Here is a 13,687-nt window from a genome sequence, read left to right as displayed (position 1 = left end):
ACAGAGGACTTTTAGGGCAGTGAAAATACTCTGTATGATACTATAATGATGGATACGTATGATTATACATTTGTCCAAGCCCATAAAATGTACAACACCAAGAGTGAAATCTAATAGAAACTATGGACCTTGGGTGATTATGATGTGTCAGTGAAGGTTCATCCTTTATAACACATGTACCGCTCTGGTGTAGGATGTCAATAGTCGGGGAGACTGTGCATACCTGGGGGCAGGTTCATATAGGAAATCTGTGTACCTTCTGCTCAGTTTTGCTGTGAACCTAAAACTGCCCTAAAAAATAAAGTCTATTAAAAGAAAATTTAACTTAAACCTTTCAGTATCTTTCTAGGGTGGGTTGGGTCAGGAGATGAAAAGACACACATACGTACATGTGGAGATCACCAACTTGTGTCGTGATACATCAGCAAGAGCAGGAATTGGGGGGAGGGGGTGGAGGTGATCCAAGAGTGAGGTTGTTCCTCATGCTTTTGGACAAATGACTGGGTAGTGGCTGATTTGCAAACAGACCCTCTCCTCTAATTTTATTTCACTAATATTTCAAATTACCTGCTGGCATATCTACAGACCAAATGGACAAAATGGCCTCTTTGTTGAATTCCCCATCCTTTCAAAAGGGTCATATGTAATTGACACTCTCAGTACTGTGTGTCATGTGCCAGGCACATACCAACTCATAAAAATGTCCTAAGGCATTAATTATCACAGCTAAGGAGAGCAAAGACAGCAGCTCCTGCTAATTGTCAAAATCCCCTCTGTGACTGCACGCTGCCGCACACCCAGTCGGGGCTTAAGAAACTTGAATTGGCAATGAAAGTTGTTATTTTTCTTCCTTGCAGGCCACAGCAGTGATTAAGTCTGGAGGGTGGGGGGAGGTTCGCCTCAAAAATCCCCCTCTGCCTGCTCAGGCTCAAACACTCTAGCAGCACTTGGATCCCAAGCAAGTGGCGGCTGCCCAGCAATAGTGATCAGCAATTCAGTTTGATTTAGGAAGTGCTAATCAATAGCAAGTTCAACTTTGGGAACTGCACTGGCTTAATCATTTTGCATCTGGCACCCAGGACTGACACACCCCAGCTGGAAGGAAGGGAGACCCACAGGGATGGAGGGAAGGACAAGTGTGTGTGTGTGTGGGGGGGGTAGGGGGCGGAATGAGACAAACGAGTTCATGAAAAACCCAGTAAACCTCTTTCCTGAGTTAAAAATCGTTTCAACTTTCAAAGGCGAAATCTCACCCCCAAGTGAAAGACATGACATAAATGCAAAGGCAAGTGAAGATAAACAAAAGGCCCCGCTCAGATGTTCCCGAGGTTATCCGTCATTGTCAAGGAATTCTTTACACATCATAACGATTCCAAGCACCCTGCCAGGTTGTCTCAAATTCTATTTCTATATCTTACAGGGTTTTTTTTCTTTTCTCCAGTAAACAGCAGTTTACAACACACGGTTTGACTGTAATTTTCATCAAACTGCAAGTTGTGCAGGTTTGTGAGAGATGCATTATTACTTAAATCCAGCTGTAATGCTCTTTTACCTTCAAGGACCATTCATTTTATACATTCTGTCAGCTGAGGGTGGCAGGATAACAATTAGCCTGCAAGTCTATCCATTTAAACTAATAATAAAATGCAGGAGGAGTGCATGCGGGGTGTGTTCAAACTCCCCTCTCATGGATTCAAGCTGTGTCCATCCATTCCCCTCTCTCCACTACCTCCCAACCCAACCAGGGCCTCATTCCCAGACACAGGGTCTCAGGAGGCTGGACTATGGGGTCTGGTGATGGAAGAGAAGAGGCACGATGCAGAGATGCAGACCCAGCCCCCTGGGCAGCAGCCGTGAGCCAGCCCTATGGAGGCAAATCTGCAGTTGAAAACGAGGCTGATAGTCCAACCAGCTGTCCATCTGAAGAAGCTGAGCACTGGCTGAGATGCGGGCCCGGGGTGAGGCAAATGGATGGAAAATCGAGAGCAAGAGGGTTCTGAACAAAAGGCCAGAGGTAGAACCTGGTCTGATTTCCCGAGCCTCTGGGCCTCCCGGTGCCACAGGCTCATTTCACAGATGCTTCTGACTACCAAGGAGAGGAGGAAGGCAGAGAGGGAGGGAGGGAGAGATTGTAAGGGCCCCGGGCAGCCAGGATTCTGATGAAGGGAAAACACTCAACTAAGTTTTTTTGGCTCCTTCAATGATAATATTTGTGAGGTTGGCTAATTTCTCTTTGTGAAAATGAAAATGGACACACTTACAAATAGCATTGACTCTTGTGGGAATTTTCTTGGGTCTTGGTTAAAATTGGTTGTTTTCTTTCTTTTTTTGTTTTTGCTCAAAATTGATGACTTTTATGAATGAAAAGGAGACATAAGCAAGTAGAAACAACACAGATATCACTGCTCACCCATCAGGTTGGCGATGGAACTCTCACTCCATGCCGGGGGGAGAGAAATTAGTTCCCTAGTCGGACAGCAACTCAGCAGTTCCTGTTACCAATAGTGGATCAACTTTCACTCATTCACTGAGAAGTCTAGTCCCATGGGGTGATAAACATGGCAAGATTTCATTCTCTCTGATAAATGCCCCACTGTACCAGGTTGAGCCTCCTTGCCAGCTGAGGAACAGGCTCCCTTAATATCCTTGGCCAGCTTCTCCAGCTTTAGCCACTTTTACTTATTAGAATAGTCTCATTGGTAGGGGCACCTAGGTGGCTCAGTCAGTTGAGCATCCCACTAAGGCTCAGGCCATGACTCACAGTTTGTGAGTTGGAGCCCTGCATCAGGTTCTGCGATAACAGTGCAGAGCCTGCTTCAGATCCTCTCTCTCTCTCTCTCTCAAAACTAAATAAACATTTTAAAAAATAGTCTCATTAATGTGCTTAAAATGGTCCTGCTTGTTTAAAGCTTCAATCTCTTAAGCTGATGCAAAGCATTTTCTTTCTCTCTCTCAAGCAGAAGCTGTTGTGAGGGAGGCAGGTATCACAGCAACACTCAAGTGCCATCTTCCCCTCTCTCTTCCCCCTCTTGATTTGGGTAGGGAAGAAGAAAAAGAAAATGGCAGAGCTCCTTCTCGAATGATTGAATGAGGGAGCAGTTTTCACTCTGTCAACTTCTCTCTGGCCCACAGCAAGGGGTTGATCTCCCCTCCACATTGCAGGGTCCAAATGCTGGGTGGTCATAGGACACATATGTGAATTCTTTGAAGGGCTCCATGAAGAGCTGTCCCTTGAGTAGTTGCCTGACATGGGACTTATGTGTCTGAACTTCTACCCTGCCTCAGTGTCTCCGTACAGCATGACCTTCCCCCAGAGAATGGCACTGTTGTGGGAGTACCACCAAGATGGTTCAAGCACAGCCACCTTTGGTAGTGTCCCCTCAATTCACATAGACCAACAGTGGTATATTTGTCATGCCAAATGATGGGAATGCCCACTGCCTCTTTCTCAGTCCTGCCTTCCCTCTTCTGCATCTCTTTCTATACCCTGGAAACATTGGGTCCCATCCAAGTCCAGGTCCTCACCCAATTTCTGCATGACAGGACCACCAAAATCTGACTTAGTTTATGTATGGAACAGAAGGGGGATGGTTATGATCGATGTCCAGAAAACCTTTATCATTGATTATCTTTGGTCTTCCTTCCTTGGCTTGCATAGTAGATTTTGTGGAAGTGTGAAGAGAGAATAGCCTTTCTGTGTGAACTTGGTATTCTCCAGAAGACCCCCCTCCTCTCTGCTGGTTGTCCCCTTAGGTTGACCCTTGTGGGGGTGGTTAGAGAAAAGACCTATTCTCAGCATAGGTCTCCCAATATGCCTTCCTGGGAGGTAGCTGGTCACAACCGCTATGACATTATGTTGGTTATGTGGAATGTGAGGTACTTAACATCTTTTGTCCTCAGCTTTAGGCCTTTGCTACAATTCTGATACAATATAAAAATAAAATAGAACATATGTGTAGCAGACCACCCATCAATTCTACTCCTAAGCGTATATACTAGAGAAATTCTCACAGATGTGCATGAAGAGATGGCTACAAGAATATTTCTAGCAGTATTGTTTGTAATAGTGCAATATTAGAACCAACTTAAATGTCATAATAATGAACAGGAAATAGCATGGAAGCTGGTTTGATACTCAGCCAGGGGTGCGCCGGTATGCACAGGTACCCAGAGCTGCTTTGTTTATGATGAATACCTGTGTGTGTTGGTTTATGGTGGAACCATGCCTGTTGTTAAATATTTTGACTATCACTCTCTGATCATCTGACTACAATTATAGTAATGAAAATGAATGAACTATGCAAATGCCAATCAGCATGGATGGATCTCAAACGTGAGCTCATAGGAAGAAGTGCAGAAAGAACAATGATACTATATATACTAATATATACTAATACACTAATATATATATTAGTTCCATTTGCTATCCACATTTCATTCTTCATATATATGAAGATACATATATACATGCATATATACATGTATATATGTGTATATATATATATATATATATATATATATATATGAAGATATTCAGATGTCCAATAAGCACATGAAAAGGTGCTCAACATCATTAGTCCGTAGGGAAATGCAAATTGAGACCACATTGAGATACTTCATTTTGTACCTACTAGAACGGCTAGTGACCAACAAAAGAGGGAAAGAGGGAAATAAGAAGTGTTGGTGGAAATATGAAGAAACTGGGACTCTCCTACATTGTTGGTGGGAATGTAAAATGGTGCATCCACTGTGGAGAACAGTTTGGCAGTTCCCTAAAAAGCTAAATATGAAATTGCCATACAATTCAGCAATTCCACTCTTAGTTATGTACCCAAAGGAATTGAAAACAGGGACTTGAACACATACTTGTATGCCAATGTCTGTTGCAGTGTTATTCACAATAGCAAGAGATGGAAACACCCCAAGTGTCCATCAATAGATGAATGGATAAAATGGATAAAATATATATATATTTATACATATATAAAATGGATTAATATATATATAATATATATTATATATATATATTATATATATATATTATATATATATATGATGGGGATCTTATCTAGCCATAAAAAGGAATGAAGTTCTGATAGATGCTACAACATGGGCGAAACTTGAAAACATTTTGCTATGAAATAAGCCAGACACCAAAGAATAGATAGGATATTATTCCACATACATGAACTATCCAGAATAGGCAAATTCATAGAGACAGAAAATTGATTAGAGTTTACCAGGAACTGAGGTGTGGAAGAGCGGGATTGATTGTTCATGGTTCCTGAGCTTTTATTTGGGGTGATGAAAAGGCTTTGGACATAGAGTGGTGATGGTTACAAAACATCATGACTGTAATGAATGCCATTGAACTGTAGGCTTAAAAGTGGTTAAAATGCCAGTTTTGTTATAAATTTTACCATGATTTAAAAAAATGAATGACAAAATATTCATGAATTGTATACTTTGAATGGGTGAATTATATGATATGTGAATTATAACAATAAAAGTTTTTAAAAAAGATCTGAAGTAAATATGGCAAAATTTTATTAGTCCTTGGAAATTAGTAAAAGGAGCTTTTTAGTGTTGTCTGCACTTGTCCAAATATTTGAAAACGTTTTTCTGAATTAAAAAAACAGAAGACAAAAAGCAAGTGAGTGAAGAATGATATCTGAAAGAGAATGTGGATAAACATTTAAGAAAAGGGAAATAAAACAGGCAGATTTTCTTTCTCATTGCACTTGGAAACGCACACATGCATCGTTAAGCAAACCATCTGTTTGCCCGATGTTTATCTCATAATGGTGAAAGAAGAAAATATTCGCCAGGAGAGGATTTATTTTTTCTTCTATTTTTCCCTTGAACTATAAAGGTACTAATTAGGTTAGGGTTTGTTTTTCTGGAGCTCCTTATCTGACCGGGTTTGCTACGAAGGGAATGAGGATCATTCTCTGGTGGGCAAAGGGAAAGCAGATCAGAAGCACTAGAGGGTGTTAGATCCTTCGCATGTTCTCTTACCTCACCTCAGGATTCCGAGGTACTCTGTGAATGGTCTTCCTGGGAACTCTGACATCACCATTCCCACCTCTGCTCCACTAAGTATCCCTTATCTAGAGCAACGCTTCACTGAGATACAGCTTAGAATGTCAAATGCTAGTGCACAGGCTACTGGAAAAAAGGAGAAATCTGCCTATCCTCCTGCTTGGATAGGTGGGGTCAGTAGGCAGAAAATAGTGCTACAGGAGAAGCTATCTGAAAAGAGATACTGTCTAGTAGAGAGTCCATGGAACACACAAGAATGAGTGAGGTTTGGGTTTGGGGAATAAAAGATTCAAAAATCATCTACATTCAGGGTTCTTGTAGGATCTTCAAGAAACTCCTTTTGTGGAACCTGAGATCCTCTGAGCAAGTGCCTCTCGGTTCCAAGACGATGACAACAATGACGACAGGACTATTTCTTCTCCTTTCCCCCCTCCTCCTCCTCCTCTTTCTTCCTCTTCCCCTCCTTTTCCCCCTCCTCCTCCTTCCTCTTCCTCTTTCCCCTTCTCCTTCTTCTCCTTCTTCCTCACTTGCCTGTCTCCTAAAGTGATGGAAGCTTCTGGACCTGAAATATATAGCTCATTGATACCACCTAATTGTAATACACCAGTTTGAAGCTAGTTGCCAATGCTGTGTTTGAAAAGTTAGTTTGATTGGTGCTTGCTATATACTTTTAAAGGATTGGGATTTATTTTGGCGTAAGAATTCTGGCTCCCCCTGAGCCTCACTGATTGTCAAGGAAGAACCTGGTTTTCTTGAAGGTTGTGAACCTACCAGATGGGCTTCACCCCACCCACCCTCTGCCACCATCAACAGACCTTGTCTCCTGCCGGAGTGGAGAGAAATCAGACTTGCAGGAGTCCTTCTGTGCTGGCTACTCATCTGCTGTCTCCACTGACACCGAAACTGGCTGGTGTTCCCTCGTGTCCCACGGGTCAGTATTCCTTTTACTATGGCCCACTCATTTAGAAGAAAAACGGCTGCCTATAGCAGCAACTCCTGGAACTAGAAAGTCAGTCCTTATTTGTCAAGATGAACTCTTCTAAATTTCTTCAAATTTAGAAAAGTTAATGATAGCTCCAGAGGCCTGCATGAAGTTTATTATTTTATGTGTAGCTGCTTCCAAGGAAATTAACATCATGGATAAGTTACAAAAGCCTTAACTGAATATTACATTTTTAGATATGTCTTAGGAAACAAGAGTTAAATCTTTTACGAAAGGCAGTATACACTGAAAACAAAATACCTGACATCTGAAAGTAAGACTAATTTTCCCTGGATCTGCTCTTTGTCCCAGGTGCGCAATGGGTATAGGGCTTAGTGACAGTAACAAATATCTTTATAGGCCTAATCAGAGAGAGAGAATTCAATTAGTCTAGCCAGCATATTTCAAATATTTAACTGATTCATGCATAATTTCACATCACTTTGCTGACATCAGGGACACTCAATGATATGCCAGGAATTGCCTGCAGTTTATAGGTCTTTGTTATTTTAAGTACTGAGAGCTGCTCTGTGAGCTATAGGATGTCCTCCCTCTCTCCCCACCCCACCCCCACCACCTGTGGACATGAGGTTGTAACATTTATTCCCACAGAGTGTAGATTAAAGGGAGAGAACTCAAGTTCACAAAGTCATGTGTACAATGATCTGGCAAGTGTTAGGTAAAGCATACTGGCGTTGGGCGTGGGTCTGAATGCTGCACCCATTGGTTATTAACTAGATGACTGTAGGTAAGTTTCTTATATGAAATAGAATTAATATCGTATCATTTCCTAGGGTTTCTGTAACAAAATACTACAAACTGGGTGACTTAAAACAGCAGAAACGTATTCTCTCACAGCTCAAGACACCAGAAGTCCAAATTAAAGGTATCAGCAGGTTGGTTCCTGAGTAAGCCTTCATTCATCTCAACCACATCTGCAAAGATCCTATTTCCACATAGGGTCGTATTCACAGGTACTGTGGGGTTAGGACTTCAACATACCTTTTTGGAGGACACAGTTCAACTCACTACACCATGCCATGGACTTCTACTTAGTATTTCATTTGACGATTCAGGGAAGCATTCTATACAGTGCCTGGCTCATAGTACATAGTGAATAAATGCTACTTCCCTTCCCCCGGCGATATGACATTAAAAAAAAAAAAGTCTTCTTTTACCTGTTCAGTAATCAGCAAAACTATTAGATTGTGTTTCCAAATCACAGGCATAAAACTATGATTTGACTGGAAATCTGTGAATTTCCAAAGTATTTTTTTCTGAGACTCAGCTATTCCTGGTAGTGGAAGTGAAATTGCCCTCAACTTGAACAAACAATGTGCTACAAATGTTTATCACTGCAACCATCTCTGTCACAGGAACAAATGTGGCCTTTCGTGTCTGTCTACTTATTGGTAAATATTGAATGGCAGTTAGTCAATGACACCAGTGGTGCTTTCATAATAGTCACAAGAACCTACCGAAGAGAAGCCATAGAAAAAGCACATTTTTACATGACCACAAAGGGTTAAGAAACATAGCAGAGATATAAAAATTGAATAATCACACTTGATATAAGCACCTTTTCTTAAAATTTCAATTGGATTAATTCAAAACCTTAGCCGGAATAAGAACAGAGCAATATGCCAGATTCTTTGGCTAAATCCTTCATTGTCAAAGTCTTGAATTATTGCAAAGACCTCAAGATTTCAGAATAATGATGATGTAGAGCAGCAACTTTCTATCACTGCACAAAATGTGCAGAGCTATAAATCTTATTATAATATAACATAGAGTTCTAGAAATGCTTAAAATTCCAGTTGGTAAAACATAGTGTCCACAATTTGCTGGTAGAAAAACTGAGGTGAATGACCTCACTATAATCACAGCAGAGGGAAGGGTGGATTTGCTTAGCTAATTACACTACAACAAGTGATCTGGTCTACAACCTCCTCTGTAATATTTATTTTTAATGAAATATACAAAAGTTTGCAAACATCTTGTCTGCCTTATAAGTATTTCCCTCAGGACTATTTAAAGATCAAAAAGGAAATTTCAAATGTGCAATCTGCTGAAAAAAAAAAAGTAAGCAAGTAAACAGCAAAACAAGCTCTCTATCTTCCAGTAGGCAAACCCCCAGCTAATATATTCTGTTCCACATCCTCCACCCACTCCTTCTTTCATTAGTCCAGTTATCCAAGGGATATCTTGAAATTATGGGCCTGGGAGAGCTCACCTGTCCCTTTCTTCTTTTGATACTTTATTTCCAGACTCATGAGCTCCCTCCCCTTAGCACAACCACTTATAAAGTTTCCAAACTACCCCATGTCTTTGCATTCTGATCTTCACCCCTGTTCCTCAGCTGTCCAGCACCAGGTGGACACACAATCGATACTGCTTATCAATGCTGATGATTCCTGGCTCTCTCAGTTTGTCCCTTTCTCTTGCTGGGAATACCACTTCAGGATACAGCTCATCCAGGGGAAATGTATTCAGCCTCTCACCTTGCCCTATTCTTATTTAGGCCAGCTAAAATCAATTTAAGATGATGGTGAGTTTGCCAAGAATCCCAAGACAGCAGCACCCTGAAAGCCGACCTGTTGAAAAATCTTTGATCGTGAAATACAGCCAATGCAAGTCTTGTCATGTCACTGTTTATCCCCATGCTCCCATCCCTGTCTTTAAGGATGAATCCAATGGCAACAAGAAAGTTTTGTGAGAAAAAAAAAAGCCCATGTGGGCCTTTTCAAAGCACAAGTCTGGTGATTCTTTCTGGTACACATTTTTTTCCTGAGATTTCAGTTCATAAGGACAACATCAACAACAACAGAACAAAAGGAGAATGGAATATACTGACCAAACCCACGGCCACAAAAAAACCAGGCTCACAGAGGTATCACCTGACCTTGTGTGTGTGGGAGAGAGTGTCTCCCAGACATGAGTAGAAATCCCAACCACCAGTGCAGCCTCATCTAGCACCAGGTGTTTGTAACTGGTTGAAGAGGGCTGGGTCTGATCAGCTGCCCCAGCTGTGGTTGGAAACTGGTCTTCCTCGAATGTGCGGCCTTGGAATACTTCAAGTAGATACAGCCTTTCAGGCACTGTAACCTCAAACCTGAGCTGGGAATGAGGTCATGACAAAACTCAGCCTCAAGGTGCAGGAAAATGAGTGAGGATTAAGAACAGTTTCAGATGATGGTGAAGTCAAACTCCCGGCCAGAGAGAGTTAGGGTGGAGTCAGTTTAAAGACAACACGGAGGTCCGGGAGTTTGCCCTGGCAGAGGGCTTGGGGCCGGTGTGGATGGAGGAGCACTTCATCACCCCCCTGGGTGGAATGTCGCAGGCCATCCCAAGCCTCCTCGATGGGGTTGAAACGGAATGAGGAAGTATCTGAATGTGGAATAGACCGGGGTATGAGAAGAATGCTGTGACAGGAGTGTCTAGGCCTCCATCTGCTCACCTGTATGGTAAGGAAGGCATGCTTAGCATGTAAGATTCTGTTCTATGGGTGCCTGGGTGGTTCAGTCTATTAAGCGACCAACTCTTGATTTCAGCTCAGGTCATAATTTTATGGTTCCTGGGATGGAGCCCTGAATCAGGCTCTGTGCTGACAGTGCAGAGCCTGCTTAGGGTTCTCTCTCTCCCTCTCTCTCTCTGTGCCCTCCACCATGTGGTCACTCACTTGCAGGCTCTCTCTCTCTCTTTCTCAAAATTAAAAAAAAAATCTGCGGTTTTTTTAATATGAAATTTATTGTCAAATTGGTTTCCATACAACACCCAGTGCTTCTCCCAACAGGTGCCCTCCTCAATGCCCATCACCCACCCCCCCTCCCTCCCACCCCCCATCAACCCTCATACTGTTCTCAGTTTTTAAGAGTCTCTTATGGTTTGGCTCCCTCCCTCTCTAACTTTTTTTTTCCTTCCCCTCCCCCATGGTCTTCTGTTAAGTTTCTCAGGATTCACATAAGAGTGAAAACATATGGTATCTGTCTTTCTCTGTGACTTATTTCACTTAGCATAACTCTCCAGTTCCATCCACGTTGCTACAAAAGGCCATATTTCATTCTTTCTCATTGCCACATAGTATTCCATTGTGTATATAAACCACAATTTCCTTATCCATCTGTCAGTTGATGGAAATTTAGGCTTTTTCCATCATTTGGCTATTGTTGAAAGTGCTGCTACAAACATTGGGGTACAAGTGCCCCTATGCATCAGCACGCCTGTATCCCTTGGGCAAATTCCTATGAGTGCTATTGCTGGGTCACAGGATAGATCTATTTTTAATTTTTTGAGGAAGCTCCACACTGTTTTCCAGAGTGGCTGCACCAGTTTGCATTCCCAAAAGATTCTGTTTCCCAATGGGAATGGAGGCAGAGAAAAGCAAGCATTAGGAAACCAAAGATTTCCCTTAGTTCATTCCTTTCCAAGAGCTCTGCCTACCAGACCAGTGGATAGGACTGTGCTCATGCATATTTCACACCCAAATGCTTGACAAATGAAGATGTCACCCACCCACCATTGGTAGATCATGTGTGTTGAGTTTTTGCTACAGATGGGGCAAGGGACCCTGATTACCCATGTAGACTCTCAATCCGAGTTCTTGATTTGGGGCTTTCATTAAAAAAAAAAATGTCTGGTTGGCATAATGCTTGCGAAATAGACCAAAACAAATTGTTTAAATATTTACATTGAAACTCTTCCTTTGAACTAATTATCATATTCCAACTAAGCAAACTTATTGACCATGGAGTTGTACAAATGTATATGTGTTTATAATGTTTTTAAATACTAAACAGCTAATATCTTGAATTAATATAGTATACTAATGTTTAGCCCTCCTTTACCAAGGTTAATTGTTCATTATTCCAAGGCAATTATTTATGTGCTTGAAAGTGGGTTTGCTGAGCCTGGGTCCTCAGTGCTATGTGTTAAGATTTGTAAGAGGCAAATACACTTGCATAAAGGCAAATTAATTATTTAGGGAGGAAAGGCTTAATCAAGGCAGTGGGCCGCTACAATAATTAGACTTCAGAAAAGGAAGCAAACAGCAGCACAATCCATGATTATTTACTATTCTGCCTCCTCCTCGAATATCAGAATTAGATCTCTAGCTGTGAAAATATTCAGAGAAATGCATATACTCCCACCTGTACCATCTTTTTCCATTATTGTAGTTGAACGACTGTGAGAAACAGATCACTTACAGCGTTTTAGAGCAAATAATCCACTTGGTCATTCCTCAAGGCTCCAAAAAATAGACCTTTGAACAATGACAGCTGGAAAATCCTGAGGCATCAGATGTAGCTAATAGAGGATTCAACTCCTGTTTTCAGGAGTCTTTGAAAACCAAAAGGCATAGTCCGCAGCACAACATGTGACAAGGCATTTATTTTCATCTATTTGCTGTAAGCTGTTGAAAACTAGAAATATCAAATTAGATCAAATGTTTTAAAATAGGTTAAAGTCGATTCTTTCTTGCATTTTGGGTTCTACCCAAACAGTCCTCAGATCGGAGCGTCTGCAGCATGAATATATATTTCATTATAAGAGGGAAAGAAAAGCTGTTACTGGTGATAATTACTGTCACCAAACTAGAAGGCTAATTGTCAGAGGAGTTCTCTCTATGCAGGGACATGTGTTTCACTCTGACGAAGGGCGAGGTGGGTTGACCAGCCGTCTTTGGGCAGAACCGTTTTCTCCTTTCGGTTCTTTCAGGATGTTTAAAAGCATTTCATCTATAGGCACAGATTCATCAGGTGAAAATCCGGTGAGAATTTTGCCAAACAAAGGCTTTATTAGGTATTTTTGTTTTGTTTTGTCCCTGCCAACCCTCTTTGAGGAATGGGAAATGTGGAAACCCACAGGGCACAGAGCCCTTGCGACTTTGGCTGAAGTGTATTTATTCTATTTACTTTTATTACTCCAATCCAAGGATAAGCAGCACCTTTCTCAAAGAAACTCCAGGCCCTTGACTGCCTTTCTCTCATCATTAATCCTCACAACTTCCCAGAGAAGCAGAGAAGAGACAGCTCTCGGCACCCCCCTTTTATAGCTGGAGAAGCTGAGGTTTGGGAAGGTTAAGTGACTTGCCCAAGGTTATTTAGCAAATTAGGAGAGGCCACCTGGGAACAGAGCTCTGGGTTCATAGGCTCTGGGGCTGTGGCCAGGAAACACCAGCCACAAAGAGGCTCTTTTGTGCTTGATTTTGTTGACATCCCTATTTGTATAGAGACGAAGTAAATGTTTCAGTTCTTCTACCTGTCTTCCCCCTTTTATGCCACACCACCAACACACACCCCTCCTCCCTATTCATTGGCTGTCGGGGGGGAAAGTTTCCCTCTGGATTAGAACGTGCAAATAAATTCACTGATTTGCTGCAATGGGCTCAATGTAGTCTATTGTTTTAGGTCCTATTGCTTGGAGGTGTCACTCCTACTTCCTGTCCTCACTCTGAGAGCTGGGCTCATATACCTCATTATGGCCATATTAAAGAGCTGGTACAAGAACAACTAGTCCATTGATGTGGACTTTCTTTAAAAAAAAAAAGTTTAAAGAAAATTTATTGCTATCATCATGAGGGAGAGGAAAGGTGGTGTGTACTTCGTAGAGAAGAATGGGTGTCCTACAAATCAAGGTGCTCTTGCGGGATGTATCAGATTAGCA

The sequence above is a fragment of the Puma concolor genome, chromosome C2 (genome assembly GCF_028749965.1).
Source record: "Puma concolor isolate L17-30 chromosome C2, mPumCon1.1.hap2, whole genome shotgun sequence".
NCBI classification, from domain to species: Eukaryota; Metazoa; Chordata; class Mammalia; order Carnivora; family Felidae; genus Puma; species Puma concolor.
This window is presented reverse-complemented; position numbering follows the sequence as displayed.